Raw genomic sequence first — 21818 nt, forward strand, 5'->3', positions numbered from 1 at the left:
GTTCACAACTGACATTTCCAATTTCACTCTAACCTTAACAAATCCATTCAAATGTTACTCAAAATAAAGGCTGAAATAGACTTTCTCTGCAATGTGGCTACTGTCCGAGCCTGTCATCTTCCTTCCTTCTCTTTCCTGATGCTTGTTTGCCTTCTGTCCACCACGCTGGGAGCCGGTCAATGACAACACTCTCCATACTCTGAATTAGAGGCTGGGCGTCTGCAAAATGCTGAGCTTGTCACCCTGCAGGGCCTTTTCCTGTGCTTCCCTCTCCTTGGACACTCTTCTCCCAGCTTTTCTGGTTGGTTCCTCCTCAGCACATCCAGGTCTCAGCTCCTCCAAGAGGCTGGCCTGCTGGCCTGCCCCACCCACCCACCTACTGAAGTAGCCCATCCACCTCCGGGCACAGCCTCCTCCCCAGGCGGGTACCTTCCTCACAGCACATCTAACGTCCTAAGTGATCTTGTTTTCGTCGTTATCTTTCCTCCCCACTAGAATGGAAGCTCCACATCACTGAATTCCTGGTGGCCTGGAGAGTACCTGGCATACAAGAGTCACTCAGTGTGTATTTGTTGAACAGACCAATGAAAGGCAAGGATGACACAGGCCTCCTGACACCCAGGTCACTGCTTTCCAACCATGTGACATCGTTACCTGCAGACAGTGCAAGTGATGAAGGCATAGTGGAGATGCACACGCAGTCGTATTTCTGACATCCAGGGTCTGCCACTTAATGGCAGATGAGATGCAGAAGTCCAATCCCCAGTCACCTTCCTCTGGGTTGATTTTTTTGACACAGAAGTGAGACCCATGAGTTGATGACATGGTCACAGGCAGCCACGCTCCTGCTGGTACACTCACAGTGAGAGGCGCACTGGAGGGGTGTGGAGGCTGCCACCCCCAAACCAGCCAGGTCCGCAGCCGGAGCGGGCCCTCAGACAGCACAGCGCAGCCCGGCTGCCACCTGGCCACCGTGAGGTGACCATTGTCACCGACGGCCTATGCTGTGCTCCGAGGCTGCGACTCTCCTCCTGGCACCTTCCTCTGTCAGGGAAGCGGGGAAGATGTCGCTCTCACTCCACGGCTCGTGATTTAATTGGAGGTCAAGATCAAGGCTGGGGAAATCAACGTCTTCTAAAAACTGGGTGTTCAGGTTTTAAACCAATTCCACAGAGCAAGGGTAAGAAATCCTGTATTCGAATATGGCACACTTGAAGAAAAAGATGAGAAGAAAAAAACAGCCTCTTTCTCATCAATGCTTTCTTATTATGCCTCAATCCTTTTCTTCTTTCTCCTTGAGACTTCAAAGAATCCCTCTGTACTTCTCTCACCTCATTTTGGAGTCAACCCTGCAGCTTGTTCCTAACTCTGAGTTTTGGTACCTAATTTCCCAGCTCTCCATCTTGGTGAGAGGAGAAAGAAACTGCCCCCAAAGCACAAGAAAATAGCATCTCCTTTATTGTTCCCACGTCTGGGCTATCTTTCAGGGAAACAATGAGCGATGAGAAACAACAACGTCCCTGCAGTACCGCGAGGAGCTCAGTGACGTCGCTACCCCACCTCTCCTCCCTCCTCATCAGCTCCGCTATTTTACCTTGGGAGGAGATCAAAATGGCTCCTTTCCCCTGAGGCTTCCAGCTGCTGCTCAAGCTTCATGGAGACTTAACATAAAGGTTTCCTGTGGCAACAGGCACCTCTTAAGACCTACTTCCGATGCAGAAGTGTTTTCAAATTGCGACTCGTAAGTGGATCGTGAAATCATTTTTGTGGGGCACAATCAGCATTAAAAAAAATAAAAGGACAGAATGGAACAGAAAGTATCAGAGTGTGAGATGTGTTTGTAAGACTCGTTTCAGGTATGTGTCTCAGTGTAAAAATCATTCTGACCACAGGTCACAGGAAGAAAGCATAAAGCCATTTTTAACCACCAGCATCTCATTTACAGAACCTCTTTCTAAAAGAACAAACATTTCATCCAGAGGAAACAAATCAAACAATTTTAACCGACATTTAAATAGGGTATAGAACAGGCTGAAATAGAAGAGGAAGGTCGTTTTTGGTGCCTGTCAATAAGGTATCGTGTCAGCTAGCAGGAACTTACAATGTAACGGGGAGGCAGGCTGTCAGCACGCAGACCTCAGGGGCCCCAGGAGGGCACACACAGGGTCTCACGGTGAAAGTGACAGGCACGTATAATGGAGAGAAAGTATGAAGACAGTTCTTCACTGATTCAGGTGTCCTTTTGGTCCATGACACTTCACATTTTTTCTGAATATTCTCTAGGGAAGCCAATCTTTGTTTGTGGAGTGGGTGAATCTGCTTCTAAGAAATGGCCCCAAGTCATTCAGGGCCCTTTTGCTGAATTAAAAAGTTCCTGCAGGGTGCCCTGGACTCTATTACCAGCTGTCATCAGGTTGCTGAACAGAATAGGTTCTCAGAGTTTCTAATCTTGCAGCTGAGCTAAGGAGCTAAGGAGGGCTGGCCAGCAAGCAGGTGCCTGTGAGGGGTGAGTGGCTGGACCCAGAGAATCACACCTGCCCGGCGCTGGGAAGGAGCTGCAGGGGAGCCGGGAAGGTGGAGGTCTGGGTGTGTCCAAGGGCGGCTGGCAGACTTGTCTTGCCCGTCACCCTCACGTGTCTCCTGGGAGATTGCCATCAGAGGGTGGGTTCCTCAGGCTGGGCTGTTCTAACTCCCGGCAGGCCCCAGCACCCAGCATGGCTCAGCCAGTCTTTTTGGGATGAAGGGACTCCACGGCAGAGGCCCTGTGCACCGGAAGGATGGAATCACGTGACACAACGCACACAGGTATCTGTATGTAACATACATACTTTGTGCTTCGTAATTACGCTTATTTAATACACACTACAATTTGTATATGGTAAGATGAGAGGAACAATGATGACGCCATCAGGGATCACAATCTGTGAGATGCACGCACACAACAGCGCCATCTCCCATTAAACCCGATTAGCACAACTACAGAAACCAGCCGAACCCTGGCCAGAGGCTGTGTGTAAGGCAGGTAATTCAGGGACTTGGGAGCAGGTGCCTGTATTAGGATTCTGGCTCTGCTGTTACCACCTGGTGCCCTTAGACCTGTTATTTCACCTCTTTACACCTCCATTTCCTCATCTGTAAAATGGAAAAACATTAGAGCTAACTTCATGGGGCTGCTGTGAAGACTGTATGATTTAATATGTATAAAGTGGTTAGATTAATTTCTGGCACATAGTTCTGTACTATATTAACTCTGGATGGTATTATTATTTCAATCAGTAATTTAAAATTGTCTAGACTTGAAAGAGATGGCCAGGTATGGACAAAGCCAGCGAGAAATCATCTGGTTAGAGTCATCTGTCTAAAATGCATGGACAAAAATGCCTAAGATGTAGTTTGCATTTCTAATACAATGGATGAGGATACTGATTTCTAATGCTGTCAGAAATAAACAGACTGCCCATTCAGGGTTAAAAGCCTGAACTTAGTTTTCATTAATTCACCCATAATACTGGAGACCTGGGGGTGAAAGAGACAAGCAGTCTCTCTGCCTTCAAGGTGTGCAGTGGGACAAGGGCCCCCCAACAGCTCACCACACCGTGGGTTCCTCCAGTGGGGAAGTGCCCTGCTCTCAATAATGTGAATTCTGGAAGCGATGGGAGCAGAGGACTGTCTTTTGAAACAAGCGCAGCCTTCTCTGCGATGCAGAGGCGCTTGCCAGGGCTGGGTATTGGAATGGTGTTTTCCTTTCTAACTATAAATTTAATGTGCTATATGGACAGACAGGATGGACATTTTTATGCCAAGAGGAAGCTCAAAGGGGAGGGCTGGGAAGAGGAACTAGGGTCCGCCAGCAAAAACCAGTTTCCAGGGCAACAGAGTCATCTGTGGTGTCTCTTTCCACACCCAGATGAGGACCTGAAAATGCGCCACCACAGAAAATACGTTGCTTCTCTGGGGAATAATGTCATGAGAGTCGCTGTAAGTTCACAGAAATCTCGACGATCTCCCATAAAAGCTTTCCTTCACACTTCATCCCATGTGGAAACTTTAGCCAGGGCCACATGAAAAACGAGTTTTATGAGAGTACTTCTGATTTTTAAGAAGGCTATTTGGCTTCTTAACAGGGCAGCTTCCTGAAAGCCCCGGGAATGTCATTTTTACATATTGCACATAGCAGGCTGCCTTCATAATCATCAGGGCCGCGTTTAAATCTGGTGAAATGTTACTTGAGTGACAAACCTCGACCAAAGCAATTGGGAGAAACTGCAGGGGCAAGAATTTCCTGGTCACAGAGATTGTCTCAAGCATGATCTAAAAATGAGTCTGACTTTTTGCATCCAGGCACAAGGGTAATGGCTCAAGTGAGACGGGGAGAACGTGGCTTTTCCTGCTCATGGTCCTTTTCATTCCCTACATGATTATTACCAAGCTTCTCCCGGGCCCTGGTGTAGTGGCAGGCCTTGAAGTCCAAGGTCTTAGTGTGACCATCCAGTGACCTTGGCAATGCTTTCGCCTGTATTTCTATTTCTCTGGCAATATCTCACGTGGCCACGAGCCCATGTTTTGGGGCCCAACAGCCTGGATTCCAATGCCACCTCCTTCACTGAATCGCTCAGTAACCTCGGGCAACTCAACTTTCTCTTTGCCAAAGAACCCACATCAGAGAATTCAGTGAGTCAATATCTGTGTAAGTGCTTAAACCAGTACCTGCCACATGGCACTCTCTGTTGTTAGTATTTTCATTGGCTGAGCAGACACACAAGATTTCACAAATTAAAGAGCCAACCAGGATGATGGATGTTGCTCAGTGGCTTTTTTAAAATCCAGGGTCAGTGTCAGAACCCCAGGAGCAGCAGAGGTCCACAAAGTTGCCCGATTTCCCGTGGCCATGGCTGGTTCCTGCCCCTGTGGTCCTCAGGCACGATGTTCCACGTGGGGCTGGTTCCCGTTCCCACGCCTCTCCCTCCTGGCTTGCTCTGGCCTGTGTTCTGGCCACCTGGCCACTGCCTCCAGATTTACCTGCCCCACGTGCTGTTCTTGGTCAGCCTCCCTGGATTTTCTCACCTTGGACAAGAATGTGGGGTGGCTTGCTGTGGCCTGGCAGCCGGCTCCCTCAGCTACCCTGCCCTAGCCCATCCTGGCAGATGTTCTGTGACAAAGACGTCCTTGGAAGACTGGCTTCCTTTCAGTTGGTCAGAGTTGACTTGAGAAGTGGCTTTGAGCTTTCCCTGTTGCTGTGACTTTCATATCCATCAGCTCTGGCCACGAGAGGTTGCCTAGTGATAGGAGCATGGTTCCCGGACTCAGATGCCAAAATTCAAATCCTGTTTGTGAGATCCTAGGGAACGTACCCATCTCCTTCAAGTCCCGGTTACCCCACCTGAACAATGAGACCTGCAACAGGATCTCCCTGACAGCCGCGGTGCAGACTGAGCCGGAACACGGAAAAGGCTTTTTATGGCTCCCAGCAGAGAAAAGCTCATCACAGACCTGGTCACACGATAGCACGTCTTCTTCCCTCCTTGTCCAAAAGAGAGGTGGTGGGCTCCTTCCTCTCCTCCATCCTTGCCCCTCTTCAGGCCACTTCAGGGTTCCCTGGACACAGGCATTGTCAGATGGAAATCCTACATGTGCAGGCTGCTTCCTCTCACTGTGTTTACAGTAAGTATGTCATGCCTAACAGAATGATGCCATATAAATGCCACACAGCGATAAACAAGATGTTTTCCCACGGCTTAGTAACAAGACTAAGGGTTTATCATTAGATATCTATTGAAGGCTGAAAACAGGAACAGTCCTGACCTAATAAACCACACCTCTTGGTCTCCAGACAGGCTGCAACAGAAATAGCAAAAGACCCACCCACTCAGCCCAAACGCTCACATGGAAATGTGATGGATGATCTATTTACAGATCGGACTCCAAAATCATCAGGTGCGTGAATTCTGTTCTGCCTGCACTGTCTGTGGCCAGTCTGGATGGGAATTTTTATTATAATGGATGAGGACGGACCAGAGATTTCTGAGACGTTAGACAGCTGTGTGTTGAAGGCACCAACCCGAAGACGCAAACATTGTGGCATCGACCTGCTTCTTCCCCTCCCCCCTTCCTCCCCCGTGTTTCCAAGACAGATTATCAAACTTCAGCAGGGGCTTCTATGTGGGTCGCCTCCTTGAGTGGTAATTCCACAGAGGGGGTGGGTGCTGAGGGGCTGCTTCTGGCCTGTTTTCCAGAATGATCCGGGACAGGGCAGGCCAGGAAGACACCCCACCCGCTATTTCCAACATGTGGGAAGAAGAAGGCCTTGTCCATAAAAAACAAAAAATAGAAACCCAGTGACATAAGATACCATCTCACTGTCCTTTTGCCATTTCCTTCATGTTTATAGTTAGGAAATGGTATTTCTATACCAAGATCTGAGACTCTATGCAAAGTGAAGGAAGAATTTATTTTGAATTTCTGCATCTCATATTCCTAGGCCTTCCATGAGCTGGTCCCAGCTCTCTAGCCTCATTTAAAAAGACCCCCTGTTAGCTCCTCTCCTCAGGGATGTACAGGAGGTATTTTCACTGCTCTGACTTCGCACCTCCCTCAGCTCCTGCCCTTCTACCTTTGCTCTGGTTTCTACCTGCCTCTTTCATGTATGTCTTCCAGGTCTATTTTAAGTTCCAAGAGAGCCTGGACTCAGTTTTGTGCTTCTCTCCTACACCTACAAGTCTTGAGCGCACCGTCGGTACTTACCTCCCGACTGATTTTAAAACACCCAAGCTTGACCTTTATAAGTTGTCATTACTGAGTCATAAAGTGATAACGTTTCAAGGCTGGAAAGGACCTCAGGTCTTTTGTGCCGAACTCCCCTGTTACAGGGGACAACACTGAGGCCTGGGGAGGTGACCTGTCCCTGGTCACATACTCAGCAAAGGTCCAGCCAGGGGCAGATGTCTGATACCCAGGTCCCGGACACCTCCCCCCGAAGCTGATGTCCTGTCAGTGGCTTCCCCGGGTCAAATAAATGGGAAACCCAGCATTTGCAAGCCAGAGGACAGAGACCGCCCTCATTTCACAGAGATTGCGCAGTACACTGTCTAAAACTTGTTCGCCCAGTGGACACCCACAGTCCTCCAAGGTTGTGTTTACCCACACCAGCTGCCTGTTTACTTTTCAGAATGTGAGGCTGAAAGAGTTAAGTTCTGGAAACCCATGGCTATCTTTTTCTGGAAACTACAGGTAGTTAGCGATGCTTCCTAGGTAGTTTTGACTGAGTCCACATAGCCCCCAGCCATGATCTGTATACACAGATGCAGCTTCACGAGTATTTAAGGAGTAGGAGGTCAAAACACTTCTCTCCAACTGTCACTCTAATGTCAAGGTAGAAGTTTGGTCCTGAAGGGAAGATGAAGGTGAGAATTTTCAATTCTAAGTTCTCACGCCACTGGACAACTTTACTGCCCCATCCTCCTCCCTCCATTATGGTCTGGAGTTTGATTTGTGGCCAGCACTAAATCTAGATGGTCCATTTTTCAAATCCATCCTGGCACACAGGCATAAAGGTGGACCTTGGAGAGGCAGTCAGTCCCGCGTGCCAAGGGGGTGATGTCTGTAAATGTGATTATTACAACCCTTAGTCAATCTCCTATTTTTCAGCTCAGGTCTACTAACTACTTCCTCGTTTGCATTGGTTTTGTTCTGTAAGGAGAATGTTACTTTTTATCCAAAGGCAAACCAACGACCCTTTGCAAGTCCCGTAAGCCATATGTCATCTACAGATTTCCTAATGGGATAATCCATGTGTCGCAGACTATAAAGGAAGCATTTTCCAGTGGCCTAAATGAGGATTAATGAACTGATATTCAGTGAACCTTTGGGGAGACACAAGAAAACCTCTGGAATGGGCAACGTCATCAGAGTCCAAGCAACCTGCACAGTCTGTATTTATAAATGGCCCTTTCAGACGACTTCAGAGGCATAATCTTTAAGTTTTGGCATCCAAGAGAAACGCATGGCTATCTTCCTCTAAAAGGTGAAAGTGGGGAATTCCCCAGCGGTCCAGTGGTTAGGACTCCACACTTCCACTGCTGGAGGCCTGGGTTTGATCCCCGGTCGAGGAACTAAGATCCTGCAAACCTTGTGGCAGGCCCCGCCTCCGCCATAAATAAAATAGAATAAAAGGTGAAAGTTTAGAAAGCCAAGCCAAATGTAAATGATACGATGGTGCCAATCTTTTGGGGGTGGGTTCCAGAAAGAGAAGCGTGTGAAGCTGCGGTTCTGCCTCCGACCATCAAACAGGAACTCGTCAGGCATGTGCTCTGTTCAGCGGGATGCACTTCAGAAAATGCAGCCAAAATGCACCTAGGGCCCAAAAGCGAATTGTTGTCATGTCCCTGCACTGGGTGCTGCTGAGGCTTTCTAGCCAGAGTGCCCGTGGTCTCTGGAAGTCATTCTGCATTCTCACATAAATGCTCCCCTCCCCGCAAACTCTGTTCGCCGGAGAAAAACGCCTTTCAATAATGAACAGCTGTCTGTTCCACAGAGCACAGGAAAAACACGACAAACCAAGTCACACAGCCTTGGCTGTAAATATATTCTTACGCGAGATTTCTACAGCTCCATATAAAGAAAGAAAACACAAGCTCTTAACCATTGCAGAACTACAGTAACAACAATAAAAAATGCACTGGGTTTCCTGCAATTAAGCTGCAATGTTTTACAGTGCAATCTTATTTATACCTGAAAGAGAGTAAATAAATAAATATATAAAAGGTGGAACAGACCCCGCCCACCCAAGGCTTAATCTGCAAATTAACTTTGCAGTAATAAAACCCGTGCCAGCTGGACTCTTTCCCCTGGTCCTCTGTGGCACAGGCAGTCAAAGCAGGTATATGGCTGAGAAAAAAACAAAGTAGGGCACTTTCCACCCTCAGCCAGGGATGTTAATTGAACTTTGGCTCACGTTTAAAGATTTCTCTCTTCATGTCCAAGAAAGAATTAAAAACAGTTGAGCTGGGGGAAAATGAACATCTGTTACTGACTTACACTCAGAACCACAATGAAAAACATTCATAATTAAAGCGATTTTGTGTCCCTGCTAGTTAGAACTGTAATCTTGGGTTAAAAATATAAATGTGGAGGCTCCGCATTGTCTTTGGGGCTTTCTTCTTATGGCTGCTTGTAAAAAAAGTAGTTTATGCTGGGCTGAATTTTTTTTCCGTTGGAATAACAATATCAGGAAACAGATTTGCGTAGAAAGATAGGGGATGACAACACAAAGCACCTACACAATTGCGCCCCGTTTTATGAAGCTATGAAACAGTAGTCAAGAAGTGTTTTATATTTGGGAGTTAAATACACTTTACAGCTGTGTAAAAAACCAGAGCCATTTTGGGCCGAACATAAACATTCCAACGTCTGCGAGGTTTACTTCTGTTGAGCAAGTGGGCAGGTTTCTATCAACTGGGAGGGATTCGTGGGTAACGCAGAACAGCGCTGAAAAGCCTTCCACATTAAGTCATTTCCCATCCAACACGCAGAAACTTCATCAAGAAAACCAAATCTATTTCCATACCTTCACCCTGACTATGGAAATAACCTTCTCCCTGACTGACCAGCCCCCAGTGTCTTTGCCCTCCTTCTGCTGCCTAATTAACATTCCCCCAAAGAGCCTCAATCCATAATACCACTCTTATTTGATTGCATTAGTTACCTCTCTTATTAAAAATGGTTCCCCACTGTCAAGTCTATTAAACACAAAATTCCTTAACCTAGCATTTAAGGTTCTTATACCCAGGTGTATGCTCCGTGAATCCAATACACCAATCAAATCGGTGTGTAAACCATCATTGGTCCCCAAACCACCTCTGTGCTACCTGGCTAGGTTTTGGGGGCTTGGAATACACAACCCCTACCCTCTCACCCTTACTTGCACTCATCCCCTTTTTTTTTTTTTTTTTAATATTTATTTGGCTGTGTCGAGTCCTAGTTGCGGCGCGCGGGCTCTAGAGTGCGCAGGCTCTAGAGTGCACGGGCTCAGTAGTTAACGCAGAGCGCAGAGGCTCAGTAGTTAACGTGCGTGGGCTTACTTGCCCTGTGGCACGTGGGATCTTAGTTCCCTGACCAGGGATCGAACCCACGTCCCCTGCATTGGAAGGCGGATTCTTAACCACTGGACCACCAGGGTAGTCCCCTACACCCATCCTTAAAAGCCTCTCTCCAATGCTACTTTCCCCAGGTAATGAACTACTAATTGAACTGTTGCCAAGTTAAAGTGACTTCTCCTTCCTTTGACCATTATAAACTTAATTTAAGGCTCTCAGGTTCAGGGCCTGATAGGAGCTTTATTTGCACACTTGTCTTCCCTTGCAATTAGATTCTCATCTCCTTGAGGACAGTGATTCCTTTTTACTCACCTCTCCATCCCCTGCAGACCTCAGAACTGGGTCTTCCAGCACAGTCATTAGACCCAGCTCCCTGGTTGTCTATTTTCTAGAGTTGGTATAACATTTTTTGATTCTTGTCTGATACGCTGCTAAGGTATATGCAGATGCTCTGGGGTAAGTATCACATGGACTAAAAATCAATCATACTTGCTTCCATCAACATAATGTGTAATTTGGTCAAACAGATTTGCCAGGCATGGGATCTAACTGGAATGGTCATCTCAGTCCCTTTTCTCGGCCAGGGCGAGAGGGAATGAATTAACATTGTTTTGGAAGAATCTTAAAACACAGTGTAAATGAGCTTATCTAAAGTTCAGCATCACTTTGCCTGCTAAAGGTCTAAGGCCGCCACTGCCTGAGGAGGTTAGCCCCATCTTGGAGTGCGTCCGTGGGCTCGAGCCAGTTCTGGCCCTGCTCGCACACCAGGGAATCAGTTCAGGAGAGGAGATGAGGCTGGGGAAACCCCAGGGAGAGAGGTGGAGAGGGGAGAAAACTATTATACCCTTAGCAGAACGGGAGGCTTTTTCTGAGGCTTTGGAAACTAAGTCTGGACAGTTTTTTCTAAAAGTGGTATTGGTCCAGCACACCTTTCCCTTCCCTCGCCACCCCCTCAGGACGAAAACCAGAAGTGCTGAGGGAGCTGCGATGTTATTCCTGGCCCCCGTGCGCACGGGAAGTGCCATAAATCTCTCAAGAAAGCCCAGGCTTGTGGGATTTCCAGAACCAACCCACCGATTTATGAGGATCAGATCATTCAGACAGATATCTGAGTCTTAGGTCCTTAGGAAAAACATGAATATACGGGAACATTCCTGTCACTTAGGGAAATGCTAATCTTTCAAGGTTCCCCACTTATTAGGATGTGCCTGACGCTGAGGGAAAAACATCAAAGCAGCACAGCCTGAATCAGGCCAGTCAGCAAACCTTTACTTTAGTTTCAGAATGACTTATCTGGGCAAGTTGCTCGTAGTTCACTGGGCAAGGAGAGATGGGAGAGGTGGTGTGGCGTGACACTGGTTTTGCATCTGGGCAGGAATATTGCTCAAATGGCCTTCAGGTCATCAAGACTGGCCTTGGCAAATATGAAATAGAGCAGTGGTTCTCAAACAAAGTCCCTGAACTGATAGTGGGCTGGCAGTGCTAAAGTTACCTGGGAGCTGCTGAAACCTCCCAATTCCTTGTTCTCCTCCTGGAATTTGACTCACAAAATCTAGGACGGGTCCTGGAATCCATATTTTTAAGACGCTCCCAGGTCCGTGGGTAAGTTAGGGAACTCCTGAAATACAGTACATCATGACAGAGGTGGCTGATGATTTAAGATCATGTCTTGATTCTAGAAGGATTCTTGACTGTGTACCACCCTGGAAAACCTGCTCCCGTCCCCGCCCCCCGTGCTCAGGAACGGCACCACCATCCACTCAGCTGTGCAGCAAAGTCATTCCTCTCTCTCCTCCTCCAGCAACTCATCCAGCTCCTCCAGGCTCTACTTCCAGAATATCCCGAGTCCATCCATGTGCCCCCACTAGCCTAGTCCCATCCCTGCCATCTCTCCTGGTACTGCTGCAATAGATAACCACCCCCAACATTCATTCACCTGTCAGAATAATCTTTTAAAAATGTAAAGCCAATCTTGACATTCTCCTGTTTAAAACCCTCCAAAGGCTTCACGTTACACTTACAAAACTGGGCAAACTTTTGTTGTCTGGGCATTTTTCTCCCTCCCCACCCATTTGAACCAGCCAGCCTCGTACACCCTCTTCTTTTTCTTCATCTGACTAAGATGTGTTCATTCTAAAACTCCGTTTGGATATCACCGCCTCCAAAAGGTCTCCTGTGACTCCCCACCCCACGGCTGTGTACACACCAAGCTTGTCTCTACCAGGGAACCTAGCATCCTGTGTGGATTTCATCGTCTGTCTCCCCCTGCTAGTCTCTGGGCTACTTGAGGACAGGGGTGATGTCTTTCATCTCTGTGCATACATTTGGCATGTAGTAGGCACTCAAATGTTTGTTCTGTGTATGGACAATAATACCTCCAAGTGACACCTGAAAAATAATCATTCTAGGAGCGCAGGAGGTACTGAGCACTTCTGAAGGGCACACAAACGAATCGGTCATACCTCACATTTTCAGGAGTCGGAGAGGACAGCCAGCAGGAGTGCGCTTTGGAGAAAGGCAGACCTAGGTTAAAATCCAGGCACCCAAACTTACTGTGTGCCCTCACGCAAGTTAGTTAGTTAACATCTCTGAACTTCTGGTTTCCATTCATACATAAAGTGGGGATATGAATCACGTGCTCAGCAAAGCACCCAACACATTCTAGGTGTCCTGACACAGGTGACTAACATTGTCATTCTTATTACTCCAGGCAGGCAAACCACAGGCTAACTCTAATGCCCCTCACCAAGCTGGGGTAGGGACCAGAGGGGCTCTCTGCTTCCATAAATATTTTTTTCCATAAATCATACCTCTTGATTTGCTTTCCTCCTTAGGTAATCTCTGTTTTAATATTGTTTCTGAAAAGCCAACTGCACTGGACTCAACAGAGTTCAGTTACCTGATTTCACGCCTACTCTTAGGAGAGAATTTGAGGGGGCTCAGGACACACCCTGCCCTTTCTGCCCCCTTCCCTCCAAAGTGCACGTTTCCATTTTCCAGTCTCACCCTCGTTATTGCTGTAACAGCTGTCAATACTTTGCTAAGTACCAAAAGTGGTAAGAGCCCTGGATTTGAAGTCTGAATCCTTTTCGTCTTTCTCTGGGTAAGTTATGCCAGCCTAGTTTCTTCAAATGTCAAGTATTAAAAGTGCTTTTATCTCACTAATAATAATTAGCTTTGGCAAACAAGAAAGTAAAAGGCACAGTTGGATCGTTCTCAAAAATCAATTGCACAAATAAAATCAAGGAGAGTATCCCAGGTTTAAAATGCAAGGCGTGGGTGAGGCTGTGTATAAATCTCAACACAGCAGAGACGGTGAGGGGTGTCTTCCCAGGGATGATGGAGGCGGCGGGCGACTTTCCGTCCCTCTTCCTGGAGAGAGGTCTGCGCGCTGGTGTGTAGGGCAGGTTTCCACAATGAGCGCTCTATACTGAAAAATCCCCTAAGACTAGAGGCAGGCTTTTCTATTACTGCTCTGTAGCTTGGAAATCCCAGCTAGTGATGACTTTATGGGTTTGTATGGTCTAGACAAGAGGTTTACTCTTTGGCGAAATTGCTCCGAGGGGGAGGCCCCTGTGAAAATTCCCATCCAACTAATTACCATTCAGAGGGCAGGCTACCGGGAGGGCGCTAGGCTCTGGCAGAGGCTGCGGTTGGAAAGCCATACTCCCAGCTTTATCACTGGCTACGTTTATTTTCCTTCCTGTCAAAACAAGGACAGGAAAGGGGAACAAGAGTGCTAGTCAGAAAGATCAACTCAGGGTAGTAGGGGAGAACAAAAAATGAAGGCTGCCCAGAGCTCCGACTGAGAGGGCTGGGCCTTCACCAAGGATAGGGAAATACCGACCATCTGTCTGCTTCATATTTTCTACATCAATTATTTCAGCTTTCTCAGCAACTTTAGATCTTTAGAAGCGACCATGTAAAGATACAATGGTCTGAACTAGGTATGGGGTAAAATGCTTCCAAAAATATCAGTGTCACAGTGCTAAAACCCAGAGGAACTCACAACTATTTTCACCTCAGGTTTTACAGGACCCATAGAGGTAGGTGGCAGTATCTGTTCCTTCAATATTTGGAAGAAATCATTTTCACCTACCCCAGGACAGAGCCGAGAGAAAACACCTGTCTTGAAATCTCTGAGTTCTGGTGAGCTGACTCTTTGGGAGGGAAAAAAAATGGCCTTCTGTGAAGGGAAATGAAACCTGCACTCCCCGAGGTTCACATCCAAACACAAAACATCTCTGGTGGGAGATCACATCCAGAAGCCCTTCCCGGCCACACCTGCCCCACACAGGAGACTTCTTTGCCATTGGCACCCGTCTGCTCTCATATTATTATCTTGCACTAATAAAAGACACAGTTTTCTCACTGGTATCTTTGTTGTGACACAGTTTCTTCTCTTTTCCCTTGAGTCCCTCAGGGTGTAGACTGTATCTTTTCCCGCCTTTACTTTATTCAGATGTATCTAATGATGGTCTTCATGCTGAGTGCTCAGTTACTGCCTAAGATGGGTAACTGATCAAAGAGAAATCTCTACCAAAAAAAAAAAAAAAGGGCACACCGAAACACGAACATTTTTCTTCCTCTTTGTGGTTAAGCTCTAGTGAAGGACCCTGTGCTCTTTCTGGGAATGGGGAATCCGGGAACATTCCGGGATCTGCAGGCCCAGAAGAAATTGTATGGCTACGGTTTGATGAGGTCTCGTGAATGAAGAACTACGATTACAGCACAACTGATGATGAGGACACACTCAGTATTTTGCCTTGGCTGGAGTGACTGAGAGGAATAAGCACTAGAACGGAAATCAGGCAGGTTGGGTCTTGATACTGTTTTGACCGAATTGGGCCACATGACCTTGGGCTTGACACTACACTTGTATGAAAGGGTGAGTCTAGGTCACTGGCTTTCAAATTTTCTGACCATGATCTGGTAAAAAGTAAACATTTTATATCACCACTCAGAAAATAACACACACACACATACACACACACACAAAACTACAGGTTTCCTCAGATAATATTTATCCTTACTAAGTGTGAAACACCATATTTTCTTTCTTTCCTTATTTTAAAAAATGCTGGTCATAACTTACAAATTACAATAGCTAAGGTGATCTTGACACATATTTCTGGTTCTAAAATTCCACAGTGTAAAGATCTCATGCTATTTTATGGCATGTTGTTTTTCCTCTGTTGCTTCATCAGGAGGAGTTTGGGGCAGTAACACACCTCCGAAATTCAGGGGTGTTAGGGAATGACAACTTAGGTAATGAAGCCACTGTACCACCCGCCACTCCCCCAGGAATCCGCTCCCACAGGGTGGAGGAGGGGAGGGAGCTGCTCTCTGACTGTCACTTTAAAGAGCGCAGGAAGTGGAACGGACCCCCTTCCATCCAAGTCACAGAATCTCTGCCCTTTCTCGGCAACAAGTACTAAAATGGTTTGAGGCCGCCCCAGTCTTAAGACATTTATTTTTACCAATTCGTCTTTGTCAGTCTCCTATTCTTTTGACTATTCTAAGGGCATTTGTACTGAACACAAAAGACCATGGATATGAACATGTCACAGCAATACTGCTGCTCTGTCACTGAATAAATTGAGGCCATTCAGACTACCTCACAGACATGCACTGTGAGTTTTTTTTTAATATTGAAGTATAGTTGATTTATAATGTTGCGTTAATTTCTGCTGTACAGTAAAGTGACTCAGTTATACATATTCTTTTTCATATTCTTTTCCATTATGGTTTAATCACAGGATATTGAATATAGTTTCCTGTGCTATACAGTGGGACCTTGTTGTTTATCCGAGTTGGTTTTTCTCATAATCATATTTTTACACTGGCCTTGATCCCCTTGGGCCAAGCCAGAGAGTAAGGCAAATCTTTGGGAACCTGATTTGCCCTACCTGTGTTGACCAGACCTCCACCATCTCTTTCCTGAGAGATTTGAAGGGACTACGTTCAACCAGCCTCAAGGGCATGGTTCAGGGCTCGAGGATGGAGCCAAGTGAACTGGCCCACATGGGAATCAAACCCAGGACCTCAGATTTAGTCACCCCAGGCTCCGGTCCCTTGAGCCAACTTTAAGTACTGGAGCTCCTTTGGGCGAGGGAAGATGACTTACTACCAGCCTGCAAAGAACCGGCATTCAGAGCTGATTCTGTTTAGTATCTTGCTCTGTCAATGAGAAGAGTCAACAACAACTATTAACCAGGCACCTAAGTAACAATATGGTTTATTAGGTTAATAAATTCAGGCCACTCAAAGCACTTTCTAGACAAGAACCTGATATCACTCTGAAGGAGCCACAAATTGCCGTCTTCTGGAAGATGACAAAAGAGGCAAAATGTTCCGAGAAAATATCCATTCACTTTTCATCCCTGTCATCTTTCCAAAATATACTATTATATAATAGAAAATACAGACAAAGTGAACAGAAATTCTAGGAGGCTGTGAGATGCTATTTTTAAAGAGGCACAGCTACCATGAAAATGAACCTACTTTCCAATACAGCATAATTCATTTTCCAGTTTGCCATTCTTGCTTGACAGAATTAAAATGACAATGTTCATTCAGTATGCCACATTTATAGCTTTCGCTAAAGGGCTCCTACGTGGCAAAGGACAAGCTTTCTGGTCTTGGCAAACCTTCCTCTTTTGATGATGCCAGAAAATAGATCTTTATTGTGAGCCAAAAAAAAAAAAAAAGATAGAAAAAAAATCTTCTTTGGAATATTTATTACTTATTCAATTAGGAAACACAGCCCTATAGATTATTTACAAATGTGTTAACTGGATTCTACTAAACTTTCAATTTGTTATTTACTTGCCAAGTACTAAGTATTAGTTACCAATAGTATGTTTCTGTAATGCATGTTTATTATACAGTTATTCCAGAAACTCTGATTAAAATTTTTTTTAATTCCAATTTTTATACTTGTAGTTACTTCATAATTTTAATTTTATGGTTTTAGTTTCCAAAAAGGTCTTATTCATCTCCCAGCGAAAAAAACCCCTCCAGGCTGAGGTGTGTTGTCTACAGGTGGTGGTAGGAACCCACCTAGCCTGTCACAAGCATCTCCAGGCAGGCGCCCTCCGGCACCTCACTCACAAGTGAGCAGTAACATTTTAATTATATGCTTATAAAAGTTAATCATTTGTCAAGTTTTGTTAGTCTTACGAAAATAATTTTCTTTTAGGTACAGCATAGCATATTCTAAATTATATACACATATATTACTGAAACCAAGTGGCTCTAATTAAACATTTTTTTCAAAGACTGTTTCCTTTTAATGGCAGTGAAATACTGTTGGTAGCATCAACATGCTCTGCCAAAATGAACTTCACCAAGGTGAATTTTAGGGAGACTGTCAACACAATAATGGCCTAGAACTTTATGCAAAGTTCTTATATTAGAAAGTGGTCATTTAAGGGTGTCACTTGGGGGCCTGTTCAAGATACAGGATCATGATCGTGTTTCAAAGACATCATCCTGAATTGAATGCCTGGCACTGGTCCTGGTAATTGTTAGAGCCTTGGAGTTCAGCCTGGGTAACACCGTACATTTCTTTTCTTTTTTTTTCAAATTTTGAATTTTATTTTATTTATTTTTTATACAGTAGGTTCTTATTAGTTATCTGTTTTATACATATTAGTGTATATATGTCAATCAAAATCTCCCAGCACACCATACATTTCTGCCTGGCAGACAGAAACTGGAAAAGGACAGCCAATAGAAAAGCATGTCGAGGTTCTTTCCACCCCTGAGTTTAAGATTCTATACAACTGTTTTCTTTCTTTTTTTAACATTTTAAAAATTTATTTAAAAAAAATTTTTGGCCGTGCCCTGCGGCTTGCGGGATCTTAGTTCCCTGACCAGGTATCAAACCCAGGCCCTCTTCAGTGAAGGCGCAGAGTTCTAACCACTGGACACCGGGGAGTTCCCTATGCAACTGTTTCAAGTCAAACGTTGTGACGAGGATGTTCTCTAGGATCCAGTTATATAGCACATAGAGAGCTCGAGATAGCTCACGTGGGAAGTACCATTTTCACTATTTGCTATAAGAGAAATCTGCTTTACATGTATTTTTTCTTGTTACTTGAAAATTACGGTAATTTTGAAAAATATATCTATTTGAAAACTAAAAATCCTCCCAGACCCAGGCTGCAAAGAGATGTCTTAGCTGGTAGGCAATGACGGGTGCCGTCTAGCTATTTTCTGCAAAATTATTTTGACAAGAGGAAAAAGCAGTTTCCCTGAGAGTGACTTGTTCTTGGACGTGTAAGCATCTGGAACATCTTGGCTACCTTTTTTGCCTTTAGAAAAAAAAAAGTAATAGGTAGAAAACACAGCACATCATGGCATGATTAGATTTCAAATTCCTGTGTACTGGTCTCCCAACCAACTTTAGACTCTCGGGGGTGATTTTCTATGTGTTTCCATACCAAAGAGAGCCTGAATTGGCTAGACTAAAAAAAAATTCAGTCCAGTGGAGTATGAAACACATCTCTGATAAGATCAAGCCAACTTGTTGCTGTTTTGATGAATACAAATTATCACCAGCATCCCGTTTTCCGAGGAGGAACTATGTAAGTCTGGTGGCAAGGGGCTTGAGTGCGTGGCCAGCATCCTTTCCTTTTCAGGTACCAGAAAGGTTCCAGCAGCCTGTTTCTCCCTTCTTGTCAGATACCACTTCCCTTTTAGTGTCTTTCCAAGGAGTATGATACAAAGCCTGGGGACAGAAGCAGGGAGTTTCTGTACCTGGATTGTCTTTCTGGCAAGAACAAATTAGCTTAAAGCATTCTCATTTTCCGGCAGATTCTGTCCGTAATGCTGTGCAGCTGCGTGCGCCTGGGGATCCTTTTATTGTTAAAAGTAGACCCACGTGGAAAAGACATTAAAATAAGTTTGCTGCTATGATACCCACAAAGATGAAAGGGCTTCTCTGATTTTAATATGCTGAGTTTTAGACGGGAAGGAAAATGAAAAGGGTTCTTTGGAAACACACACATTTGGCTGGGCTACGAATTCATCAGGTGTTAAATCCCCATCACCTTCGCAGTAGAGGTGTAGGGCAGCGCTGAGCGTCTGCTTGTTTGTGTTTTCAGTGGAATCCGTGCCGTTTTCCATGCTTACAATGTGTGGCTCTCTTTAGCACTCATATTTCGGTTCTGGTACTTGCTTCCAGAGGAAAATTAGTGAAAGTGTGTACTGATGGGAGCTGGCATACGAATGAGCTCTGGACCCTAGCTTAAAGAGACTGCATTCTTTTGGGGGGTAGGGAGTGTGCCCTTTAAAATAACTTTATCTTGTGATATTTCTTGATATTTTTTGGCCAGTGCAGAGACCCCTGCTGGGACAAAGAAAAAGCAACAACGATCGAGGGCCAAAACCATGCCATGAACTATGTTTCTAGCACCAGGTGAAACATGACATAAAGACCGTCAAGATTTCTTGTGGGAATTCTTAACAGTGGACATATTTTTATTGAGTTTGATTAAACAATAACACAGTTAAGAGATGAAATTCAGGTTTATAACTAAATGTAAATGGTTAAGCATGGTATTGCTAAAATGGTAGGACTCAAAAATATTTTCATTAGAAGATAAATTATTGATGCCTTTTTGTTACTGCAAATATTAAATCTGAAGATAAGCTGTTATTAAGTGGCTGCCCATTATAGAAACGGGGTTTACTTAGAGTTTCAGAGGATGTGCTTGATGTGGGCTGAAACTGAGCAGCTTTAATTTTCTTTACTGTAAAATTCTCACTATCGGGCTTCCCTGGTGGCGCAGTGGTTGAGAATCTGCCTGCCAATGCAGGGGACACGGGTTCGAGCCCTGGTCTGGGAAGAAGATCCCACATGCCGCAGAGCAACTGGGCCCGTGAGCCACAATTACTGAGCCTGCGCGTCTGGAGCCTATGCTCCGCAACGAGAGAGGCCGCGATAATGAGAGGCCAGCGCACCGCAATGAAGAGTGGCCCCCACTTGCCGCAACTGGAGAAAGCCCTCGCACAGAAACGAAGACCCAACACAGCCATAAATAAATAAATAAATAAATAAATAAATAAATAAATAAATAAATAAATAAATAAATAAATTTTAAAAAAGCCATTAAAAAAAAATTTCTATCTCATGGAAAGCAAAATATTTTGGATATTGGAAGACCCAGATGCTATAATTTTCTATCGGAAACACTGATTCTGTGTCTTGAGACCCAGAGTCTGGCAACTAGTTCTTCTTCATTTAATAAGTGTAGCAATTGTTTTATTTGACCATGCTATCGTTTCTGCAGAGTTCGAAAGCTGAGAATAAGGATTCTGCTGTCTTTCTTCAACAGAGAGGAAATTCCAGAGATTTTCTTCTCCAACTACTGCGTGTATTTACTTCCTTTGTTCTTAAATGGCTTGTTTACAGCAGAGGAAATGCTCTTTGCTCTTTCAAGGAGTGAGTGGAAGTTGTGGGCTCCTGTTCCTCATTTCTGCCTGGGCCAACAATTTTTTTTTTTTTTTAACTGAGGTAAATCCAATGCACAGATCTTAAGTGTCTAATTCAGTTAGTTTGATAAATGTCTACCTTTGTGTAACCAACATCTCAATCAAGATATGGACTATATCCATCAGTCCAGAAAGTTCTCTTGGGTACGACCCTTCCCCGCATTCCCCGAGTCCACTGCTATTCAGATCTCCATCATTACGGATCAGCTACCTCTACTTGAATTTCATATGTACTCTTTGGTGTCTGGTTCCTTTCACTCAGTGTAATGTTTTTTTTTTTTTTTTTTTTTAAATAATTTATTTTTGGCTGCATTGGGTCTTCGTTGCTGCTCACGGGCTTTCTCTAGATGCAGCGAGCGGAGGCCACTCCTCGCTGCGGTGCACGAGCTTGTCATTGCGGTGGCTTCTCTTGTTGCAGAGCACAGGCTCTAGGCACGCGGACTTCAGCAGTTGTGGCTCATGGGCTCTAGAGTGCAGGCTCAGTAGTTGTGGTGCACGGGCTTAGTTGCTCCACGGCATGTGGGATCTTCCCGGACCAGGGCTCGAACCTGTGTCCCCTGCATTGGCAGGTGGATTCTTAACCACTGTGCGACCAGAGAGGTACCCAGTATAATGTTTTTGAGACTCATCCATGGTGTTTTTTTTTTTTTTTTTTTGGTGTAACTGTACTTTGTTCTTTTTTTTTTTTTTAATCACTAAATAGTATTCCATTGTATGGACAGATCACAATTTGTTTATACGTGTACTTGGAGATGGCCTAGTTAACAGTCTGGGCTATTGCAAATAAAGCTGCCCTGTATATCCTTGCACCTGTCTTTTGTGGACGTATGCTTCCATTCCTCTTGGGTAAATACCTAGAGTGGTACTGCTCAGCCAACATCACTTTGGTTTTGAAGCCTGAAGCCCTGGAGAACCTATATGACCTCTGTAGGGCTCTCCCTCCTTGGCTGGGTGGAGGAACAGTGACATCTGATGCCCTCTCCTCTCAGAGCAGCTTTGAGGATGTTTTCCGTCCTTCACAGGAAAGAGGGCAAGGAGTTTCCCGGACACTGTACTCAAAACTCACTTGGTCCCGAAGACCGTGAGATGCCCTTTACATGGCTCTAAGACCTGGACATATCTTATCAGTGAGATGTTCAGTGGGGCATCTGACAGAGACGGTGGGACAAAGGGGTGCCCCCCCCAGATAGTGATGGCGGCTGGGCCTATGTGGGCGCACCCTTCAAC

General features: G+C 45.2%; 1 protein-coding gene across 3 annotated transcripts in view; it reads right to left on the minus strand.

The window, feature by feature from the left end:
- JAZF1 (JAZF zinc finger 1) overlaps window positions 1–21818 on the minus strand; it is a 341816-nt gene that overhangs the window by 19762 nt on the left and 300236 nt on the right. The window lies entirely within an intron of this gene.

Source organism: Eschrichtius robustus, chromosome 8 (genome assembly GCF_028021215.1).
Source record: "Eschrichtius robustus isolate mEscRob2 chromosome 8, mEscRob2.pri, whole genome shotgun sequence".
NCBI classification, from domain to species: domain Eukaryota; kingdom Metazoa; phylum Chordata; class Mammalia; order Artiodactyla; family Eschrichtiidae; genus Eschrichtius; species Eschrichtius robustus.